At 39.7% G+C, this 9,569-nt stretch overlaps 1 long non-coding RNA gene across 1 annotated transcript; it reads right to left on the bottom strand.

Moving 5' to 3' along the window:
• Nucleotides 1-2,385: 2,385 nt before the first annotated feature.
• Nucleotides 2,386-9,331, bottom strand: LOC129481353 (uncharacterized). The gene is made up of 4 exons (XR_010120636.1): nt 8,966-9,331; nt 7,331-7,620; nt 3,736-3,857; nt 2,386-2,699 (listed from the first exon to the last, which is right to left on the bottom strand). It is a non-coding gene; the product is annotated as an uncharacterized lncRNA (long non-coding RNA).
• Between the last annotated feature and the right edge of the window lie 238 nt (nt 9,332-9,569).

A 9,569-nucleotide genomic window follows, 5' to 3' on the forward strand; every position in this document is an offset into this window, starting at 1 on the left:
ATCATGGCTCTGTGAACGTCAGCACAAGATATTTGGCAACTTTTTAAGTGATTTAATCATTCAAGCAGTTCTATAGGATAAATTGGAAAATGATAAGGTTTTGGTACTGAATTGTATTCCTTGGCCATCAATTGGTTAACACCTCCTTTCTTCACGTTATTCTATTTTAATATATCCTGTTGCCTTCATTAATGACATATCCTGAGAATACTTCAGTTATGGAATATATAAATTTAAAACAAAAATGTCTTAACATCTCTATTCACATGAAAAACATACTTAACCTACATTAAGTTAAAGGCAAATAGGTTTTTGTTAACTATTAAATCTAAATGGTCTCAAATGAAAACTAATGAAATGTAAATATCAAGGAAAAAGAAATGGCTCCAGAGTTGAACTATCCAGGATGGTTTCAAGAGAGTCAATCATGAATCCTAAATGTTCACTAAGTAACTTATAACATTGAATTGTTATAAGTGTGATAATTGTGTTATAAGTTACTTAGTGAAGCTCTGAGATTAATCAAAGCTCTAGATTATCAAACATTACAAATTAACTACTTCCATTAGCCACAAAATTGTCTTCAAAAATGAATCTTAGTCATTTCTATTTCTGTAAACATTCTATGAAAGTACATTAGAAAGTATTAGAATACCCGCCACTCACTGTGGGTGGGTGTTTATTCTGCTTTTAATTTCTCACATATCAATTTAGGTAGACCTCATTCATTTTCATTAACTCCAACAGTTAATATAACCAGAATTGTATGTGTCATGTTCAAATTTAGAACACAGTTGAATAACAGATATTATTTTTATGTAATAAGTGCTTTAGTAAACATAGCAGCTCTGCATTTTCAGATGCTCCATATTTACTATATTTCACTTGTGAATCTGTAGGCTAGATATAGAGTTGATGATCATTATAAACATATTTACAGAACTGCAAATCACAGAAAATGGACAGTCTGGCCATTATCCCTCTAGAAAAGGGGGTTCTAATAATTTCCTCTCCTGTTCTTACAGGGTACACATGCAAAACAAAATCAGCTAATTTCTATACTTTGTTAATTAATTGTTTGACACTGGTTCAGAGTAGGGTTCACTGTTGTTTTCTCCTTTCCCCTCAGAACTTTGACATTTCCCCAGTGTAAACGCATAGATCTACTTTCATTCCTGTCATTTTTTTGTTCCATTCTTGTCTCTCCCACATTGTCCTTTGTTACTGATCTTCTAAGCCCTTGACACAGCCACTAGAATGAAAAGCAGGGCCTTTGTCATTTTCCCACTGCTCTGTCCCAACCCCTGTGCCATGACTGAAACGTCGGGAGTCCTTAATATCTATTGGTGGAACGTAGGATTAATCCGAACATCGTCTTGAGCATGTGTCTTACCCGGAATTGCTTCCAGGTGGTGTCCTGCTGTCTTCTGAGCAATAGACTCCACATGGCCGCCTGATGGCCATTTCCAAAGACAATCGTGCTGCTCTTCTGCATAAAATCTCTCAGACGCGTCATCGCAGATAAGAGAAAGGTCCAAGTCCTTGGCATGGCCTCCCATGTCCCTCACGAACAAGTGTCTGCTCTACCTGCCTTGTCTCTTCTACTCTCCCTCTCCACTCGCCTTAGCTCACATTCACCATCTTCCATCTTCCCAAGTGCTTCACATTGTCCAAACCCCCGTCCTGGAAAAAGCTCTTCTCTTGGTTCAAATCCTCATTCCTAGTCCCTGAACTTGAGATTTCAATTCAAATGTCATGTTCTCAAAGAAACTTTTCAGCTATTTTCCAGAGTGTATTAGGATTCCCCAGTATAGATGCTCTACAATTAACGCTTTTTCTTCTTTGCACTTATCACTTACATTATATCTTGGTAGCATTATTTGATTAAAGTCAGTTTTCTTTCTATTAGGTTTTAAAGCTCAATGGAAATAGAAATGATCTCTATTTCTATCTCCACTACCTGGTATGGAATAAGGGCATAATAAACATTCAAGAAGTAATTTTAAAAATTTAGAAAATGCAATGCACTTAGTCATTTGAGGTTGTATTGATACCTTGCAACAGCCTCACTGCCATCTCTTTGTATAGTATTTACATCGGCTTAGGAAAATATACAAAATGTCAACTTACAAAAATCTTATTTTACCCCAGAGAACCCTTTCAATGTGCTAAATTTGTTAAATATCACACAACATGAGAAGCTACCTCATTTTTTAGCACTGAAGCATGTGCTTAATGCTAATGAAATAGAATTCACTCAAAAGCTCCGACCACATTAATGATGTATATAATTGCTATGCTTCTGCAAGATAATCTTGCATAAGTGGTGAGGAACATGGATCAGTTCGGGTAAACAGCATTATTTTTACAGAACCACAACAAAAATTTACTTTTTTAAAATTATTATTTGTCTAGGTAACTCATCAGTTTCTATTATCAACAATGTTGAAAATTTACCCTAGTTATTGATATGTAATTGATTGATATTACATCCCATCATACACACTAAGTAAGTTTCCAGATCTCCTCCTCCAAAGTGTATCTTCCATGAATCCTCCACTCTCCAGCTGCCTTATTCAAAGTCCAGGCTTGATCATGGCTCCCAGAAGGCATCTCACACTGAAAGCCCGCAAGTGTATTCCACAAGGCCACCGCAGCCTTTCTTTTTAAAATGAATTTTCTCAAGCATAAGGAAGGAACTTTCTGTAACGTAATGGTGAATATACAACTGAGTTTTTATGTCAAAACTTATCATAGTTTATGCTTATAATTGGTGATATTTGTGGTATATGTAGTATGCATCAATGAAACATTAAAAAATTTGGGTCCAAATGGTCTCAGCATTTTTCCAAAGAGTGGCCCGTATAGGTGCTAACAGCTGGAAATGGTTAGTGGGGAGACGCCCGGAGGACCAGGAACAAGAGGCATCTGCAGAGTGCTGTGTTGCGTGGGTCAGGTCAGGAGGGGGCAGTGTGCAGCTGTGTGGTGCATGCTATAAAACCCCACCACTGCAGGAAGTGCCAGGTGCACCCTCAGCTGTGAAGACTTGTATGCTGACAACAAGCAATGACAGACTCTTCTAACAAAAGAAAACAAAACCCAGTAGCCAAATGAAATTTCACATAAAAATCTGATCCTGACACTTCTTTTGATACGCTGTCTGTATCCTCTGAAGTATTAAATAACAAACCTGAGTGGGAATTTTTAAACTGCTTCTATTTGGAGGGGTCCTGGGCTCTTCTGCTGGTTCAGCCTGCGCTGTGCTCATCACCCAGTTTCATCGCCAGCCTGCTCTCTGTAGACTGAATCCACATGCCCTGTCTACACAGCCAAACTCCATGCCCTCAAAGGCGTTTCTCCCCTCTTCACCCACCTGTGTACTATTTCAGCTGCCTGAGGCGCTCTTTCCATTTCTACATGACAAAATGCTTTCTGCTCTTTAAGACCGAACTCAAATGCCCCTGTGTGCCTCTTACTGCAATCACAGACTTACAGCCTCATTTCGTGTATTTAACATTGTTACAAGACTTGGTTCATATTCTGTCTTATCTATTTTGCATTCTGATACCACTTTTTAATTTTTTCATGAGCTCCTTCATTTTTGTACATATAAGTAACTGATTTTTATCTCAATGGAAAGACTGAAGACAAGTGGTGGAGGAAAGAATCATGTATGTTCTTGAGGGACATCATTCACCATCCCTGTTATTAATCATTTTAATGTATCCAACTCACCTGGTCCACTTTAGAACGGCCTCATGGCATTAACTTCTCCTGCTTCCCAAGCAAGAACAAACTCGCAGGTTTATTTGAGTGTTTTCTTTGGCCATGTAGTTGTTAGCAAGCATGTGTATTGCCTTTCATTGAGCCAAAAAAGAACAAGAAAGGTTTTATTTCTCGATTGCTTTGTTATCCATGCAATGGGTGATCATTCATTATGTTCAATAAAGAAGGAGAGTGGATGGGACCAGCTTCCCCCAACTTGTATTTATTGTGGCAGCAAACACTATTACTGGCTAAACTTCTGAGAACATGGCACTGCTGTAAAGGATGAGCATTCGGAGAACTAGAAATGTAATTCCAGATATACAAGCAATAATTCTCAAGCTGTCCAGCTTCTGCTGATACAAAATGACATGTCTGGGAAGGAAACACTCATTCCTCTCCTGGAGCACTGCCAGTGTGTTTGAGCTGTTGAAATGTTCTATTCCATGCAATGACCAAGGATGCTTTCCTATGCTGTCTTCAGTGCACAATCCCTTAGGCTGGAAGGAAGTCATCTCTCCCATGCCGTCCTCACAACAGGGACCCACTGGCTGTATAAAAATTATAAAAGATGGCCACAACAATAATCAATAGCTTACCAACCAAAAAGAGTCCAGGACCTGATGGATTCACAGCCGAATTCTACCAGAGGTACAAGGAGGAACTGGTACCATTCCTTCTGAAACTATTACAATCGATAGAAAAAGAGGGAATCCTCCCTAACACATTTTATGAAGCCAGCATCGTCCTGATACCAAAGCCTGGCAGAGACATAACCAAAAAAGAGAATTTCAGACCAATATCCTTGATGAACATTGATGCAAAAATCCTCAATAAAATACTGGCAAACCGAATCCAGCAGCACATCAAAAAGCTTATCCACCATAATCAAGTGGGCTTCATCCCTGGGATGCAAGGCTGGTTCAACATACGCAAATCAATAAATGTAATCCAGCATATAAACAGAACCAAAGACAAAAACCACATGATTATCTCAATAGATGCAGAAAAGGCCTTTGACAAAATTCAACAACTCTTCATGCTAAAAACTCTCAATAAATTAGGTATTGATGGGACGTATCTCCAAATAATAAGAGCTATCTATGACAAACCCACAGCCAATATCATACTGAATGGGCAAAAACTGGAAGCATTCCCTTTGAAAACTGGCACAAGACAGGGATGCCCTCTCTCACCACTCCTCTTCAACATAGTGCTGGAAGTTCTGGCCAGAGCAATCAGGCAGGAGAAGGAAATAAAGGGTATTCAATTAGGAAAAGAGGAAGTCAAATTGTCCCTGTTTGCAGATGACATGATTGTATATCTAGAAAACCCTATTGTCTCAGCACCAAATCTCCTTAAGCTGATCAGCAACTTCAGCAAAGTCTCAGGATACAAAATCAATGTAAAAAATTACAAGCATTCTTGTACACCAATCACAGACAAACAGAGAGCCAAATCATGAGTGAACTCCCATTCACAATTGCTTCAAAGAGAATAAAATACCTAGGAATCCAACTTACAAGGGATGTGAAGGACCTCTTCAAGGAGAACTACAAACCACTGCTCAATGAAATAAAAGAGGATACAAACAAATGGAAGAACATTCCATGCTCATGGGTTGGAAGAATCAATATCGTGAAAATGGCCATACTGCCCAAGGTAATTTATAGACTCAATGCCATCCCCATCAAGCTACCAAGGACTTTCTTCACAGAATTGGAAAAAACTACTTTAAAGTTCATATGGAACCAAAAAAGAGCCCGCATCGCCAAGTCAATCCTAAGCCAAAAGAACAAAGCTGGAGGCATCACGCTACCTGACTTCAAACTATACTACAAGGCTACAGTAACCAAAACAGCATGGTACTGGTACCACAACAGAGACATAGATCAATGGAACAGAACAGAGCCCTCAGAAATGATGCCACATATCTACAACTATCTGATCTTTGACAAACCTGACAAAAACAAGAAATGGGGAAAGGATTCCCTATTTAATAAATGGTGCTGGGAGAACTGGCTAGCCATATGTAGAAAGCTGAAACTGGATCCCTTCCTTACACCTTATACAAAAATTAATTCAAGATGGATTAAAGACTTAAATGTTAGACCTAAAACCATTAAAATCCTACAAGAAAACCTAGGCAATACCATTCAGGACATAGGCGTGGGCAAGGACTTCATGTCTAAAACACCAAAAGCAATGGCAACAAAAGCCAAAATTGATAAATGGGATCTAATTAAACTAAAGAGCTTCTGCACAGCAAAAGAAACTACCATCAGAGTGAACAGGCAACCTACAGAATGGGAGAAAATTTTTGCAACCTACTCATCTGACAAAGGGCTAATATCCAGAATCTACAATGAACTCAAACAAATTTACAAGAAAAAAACAAACAACCCCATCAAAAAGTGGGCAAAGGACATGAACAGACACTTCTCAAAAGAAGACATTATGCAGCCAAAAAACACATGAAAAAATGCTCATCATCACTGGCCATCAGAGAAATGCAAATCGAAACCACAGTGAGATACCATCTCACACCAGTTAGAATGGCCATCATTAAAAAAGCAGGAAACAACAGGTGCTGGAGAGGATGTGGAGAAATAGGAACACTTTTACACTGTTGGTGGGACTGTAAACTAGTTCAACCATTGTGGAAGTCAGTGTGGCGATTCCTCAGGGATCTAGAATTAGAAATACCATTTGACCCAGCCATCCCATTACTGGGTATATACCCAAAGGACTATAAATCATGCTGCTATAAAGACACATGCACACATATGTTTATTGCGGCACTATTCACAATAGCAAAGAGTTGGAACCAACCCAAATGTCCAACAACGATAGACTGGATTAAGAAAATGTGGCACATATACACCATGGAATACTATGCAGCCATAAAAAATGATGAGTTCATGTCCTTTGTAGGGACATGGATGAAACTGGAAAACATCATTCTCAGTAAACTATCGTAAGGACAAAAAACCAAACACCGCATGTTCTCACTCATAGGTGGGAATTGAACAATGAGAACTCATGGACACAGGACGGGGAACATCACACTCCGGGGACTGTTGTGGGGTTGGGGGAGGGGGGAGGGACAGCATTAGGAGATATACCTAATGCTAAATGACGAGTTAATGGGTGCAGGAAATCAACATGGCACATGGGTACATATGTAACAAACCTGCACATTGTGCACATGTACCCTAAAACCTAAAATATAATAAAAAAAAAAAAAAACTATGAGAAAAAAAAAAAAGATGGCCACAAAAGAAACATGAACAAAATTGATTTAACAACATAACCACAAGGGATTATAAGATGTTAAACAAGCCACAAGTATAAAGGTTTGAGGGAATAATGGCTGGCAAGCTACACACAGTTCGTGCATGTTTTTCCAAGATCAACTCCACTGTTATTAACCATCTCATAAAGAATTATATGTACTGTGGTATCTACAGCTGATTATGCCATTCTTACTCTTTCTGGTAAAATAATTTATCAACTGCGTCCAAAATCATTCAGTAGAACATTTTTTTCATACACATTATATTACCTCTTTTCATGTATTTAAGTACATGCAGATTGATATCTTCATTTTAGTAATACTTTTTAATGTAACTTTTCATCTTTATTATTAGATCTTAGGATTTGTTGGACAAATAGTGTGATTTTCCTGGTAGCAAGACGTGGTCAACATGGTTCTTGGTTTGGTTCTTGGTCATCAGGAAGGCATTGATGGTGGGTGATGCAATGGCTTGTTAACTGAGCCCACAACTTTTTTATTGTATCTCTCTTATATGCCAGGCACTGTCTAGGCATTGGGTTTTGTTATAATAGGGATGCCTGTGTGAAAACAATGGTACACATGACATCAGGTCAATAGAAACACATTATCTGCTAAATCTAGATGATGTTAAAATTTTCTACTTCAGTGGTTGTTGACATCCAGAAGGCCTGCCTATAAATCCTGGCTCCTTCTGTGCTAAGCCAAGATTCAGGTAAACATAAAGTAGGGTGTTAGAGCAATTTCTAGACTAGAAAGCCTTCTAGAAAAATAATTTTTTAAATGGGCATAAGCCATTTGTATAGTCAATAGCTGGTCTAATGCACATAGGTACCTAGCTAAGGGGTGAGTGGGGCTGAAATCCAACACTTCTCTGCCTTCCAAGTCATGTAGCCTGGGACGGGGTTGGATCTTTCCAGAGAAAAAGACACCCTTAAGAAAACTGCATAATACAGATATATACATGAAGGCATTCTCTAAGTGCACAAGACACTGCCCTCTGCCCTCCCAGAGCTTTTTTCGGATTTGCAGAAAGATTCCTGACACGTTAGTAGTCTTGGCTTTGTGAGTTTGCTGAAGTTTGCAGTATGCTGAAGATAGTTGGCACTGGAGGTTAAGAATCAGAATGGAACCGCTGAGTCAAGATGAGAAAGTGGCTCCCACCTGCGGAAGCACATTGAATTCTACAAGCTTTCTCTGGGACCACCAGGTCCAGGTAAGTTTTGAAATACGCCATTGAAGCCACCACAAAGACACCCAATAGTAGGAGCTGGGGCACTGTTGAGAGACAGGACTAGCTGGATTTCCTAGTCCGACTAAGAATCCCTAAGCCTAGCTGGGAAGGTGACTGCATCCACCTTTAAACACGGGGCTTGCAACTTAGCTCACACCCAACCAATCAGGTAGTAAAGACAGCTCACTAAAATGCTAATTAGGCAAAAACAGAAGGTAAAGAAATAGCCAATCATCTATTGCCTGAGAGCACAGCAGGAGGGACAATGATCAGGATTTAAACCCAGGCGTTTGAGCTGGCAACAGCAACCCCCTTTGGGCCCCCTCCAATTGTATGGGAGCTCTGTTTTCACTCTATTAAATCTTGCAACTGCACACTCTTCTGGTCCGTGTTTGTTACGGCTCAAACTGAGCTTTCGCTCGCTGTCCACCACCGCTGTTCACCCCCGTCCCAGACCCGCCGTTGACTTCCCCCCTCTCAATCTGGCAGGGTGTCCACTGCGTTTCTGATCCAGTGAGGCACCCATTGCCACTCTGGATCAGGCTAAAGGCTTGCCATTGTTCCTGCACGGCTAAGTGCCAGGGTTTGTCCTAATTGAGCTGAACACTAGTCGCTGAGTTCCACGGTTCTCTTCCGTGACCCAGGGCTTCTAACAGAGCTATAACACTCACCACATGGCCCAAGGTTCTATTGCTTGGAATCCATGAGGCCAAAAACCCCAGGTCAGAGAATATGAGGCTTGCCGCCATCTTGGAAGCAGCCCGCCACCATCCTGGGAGCTCTAACAAGAAGGACCCCCCAGTAACACTGTGATGTCACAAGGAAATACAATAAGGAATGTCCTCAATAGGAACGTGTGTAAGGGCTTGCTGCTGCCACTTAGCATTGGCCTAGAATCTGGGACAAGGCAAAACCTGTGAATGGCAAGCTGACAGATCTCGCTGAGGAATGCTGTAGGAGGGCTGGGGGCCTGAGAAGGGTACTGAAAGCCCAGATCTTTCTCCAGAGTGTCTCAGACTTCCTTCAACAGCTGTGCGGCAGCTCTGACCCAATATAAAGAATTTATAAATTCTTTATTTATATTTATTATATTTATTTATATTTATATTTATATTTATAAATTTATTTATATTTATATTTATATTTATTTATATTTATATTTATTTATATTCTATATAACTTCAGTATTGTTCTAAGTTCTGCATCTCAGCACTCCAGCAACTCTGTGGAAAAGGGTAAAGCAAATTTCATGAGAATACATTCAGTTCCAATTTA

This window comes from Symphalangus syndactylus, chromosome 4, assembly GCF_028878055.3.
Source record: "Symphalangus syndactylus isolate Jambi chromosome 4, NHGRI_mSymSyn1-v2.1_pri, whole genome shotgun sequence".
Lineage (NCBI taxonomy): Eukaryota > Metazoa > Chordata > Mammalia > Primates > Hylobatidae > Symphalangus > Symphalangus syndactylus.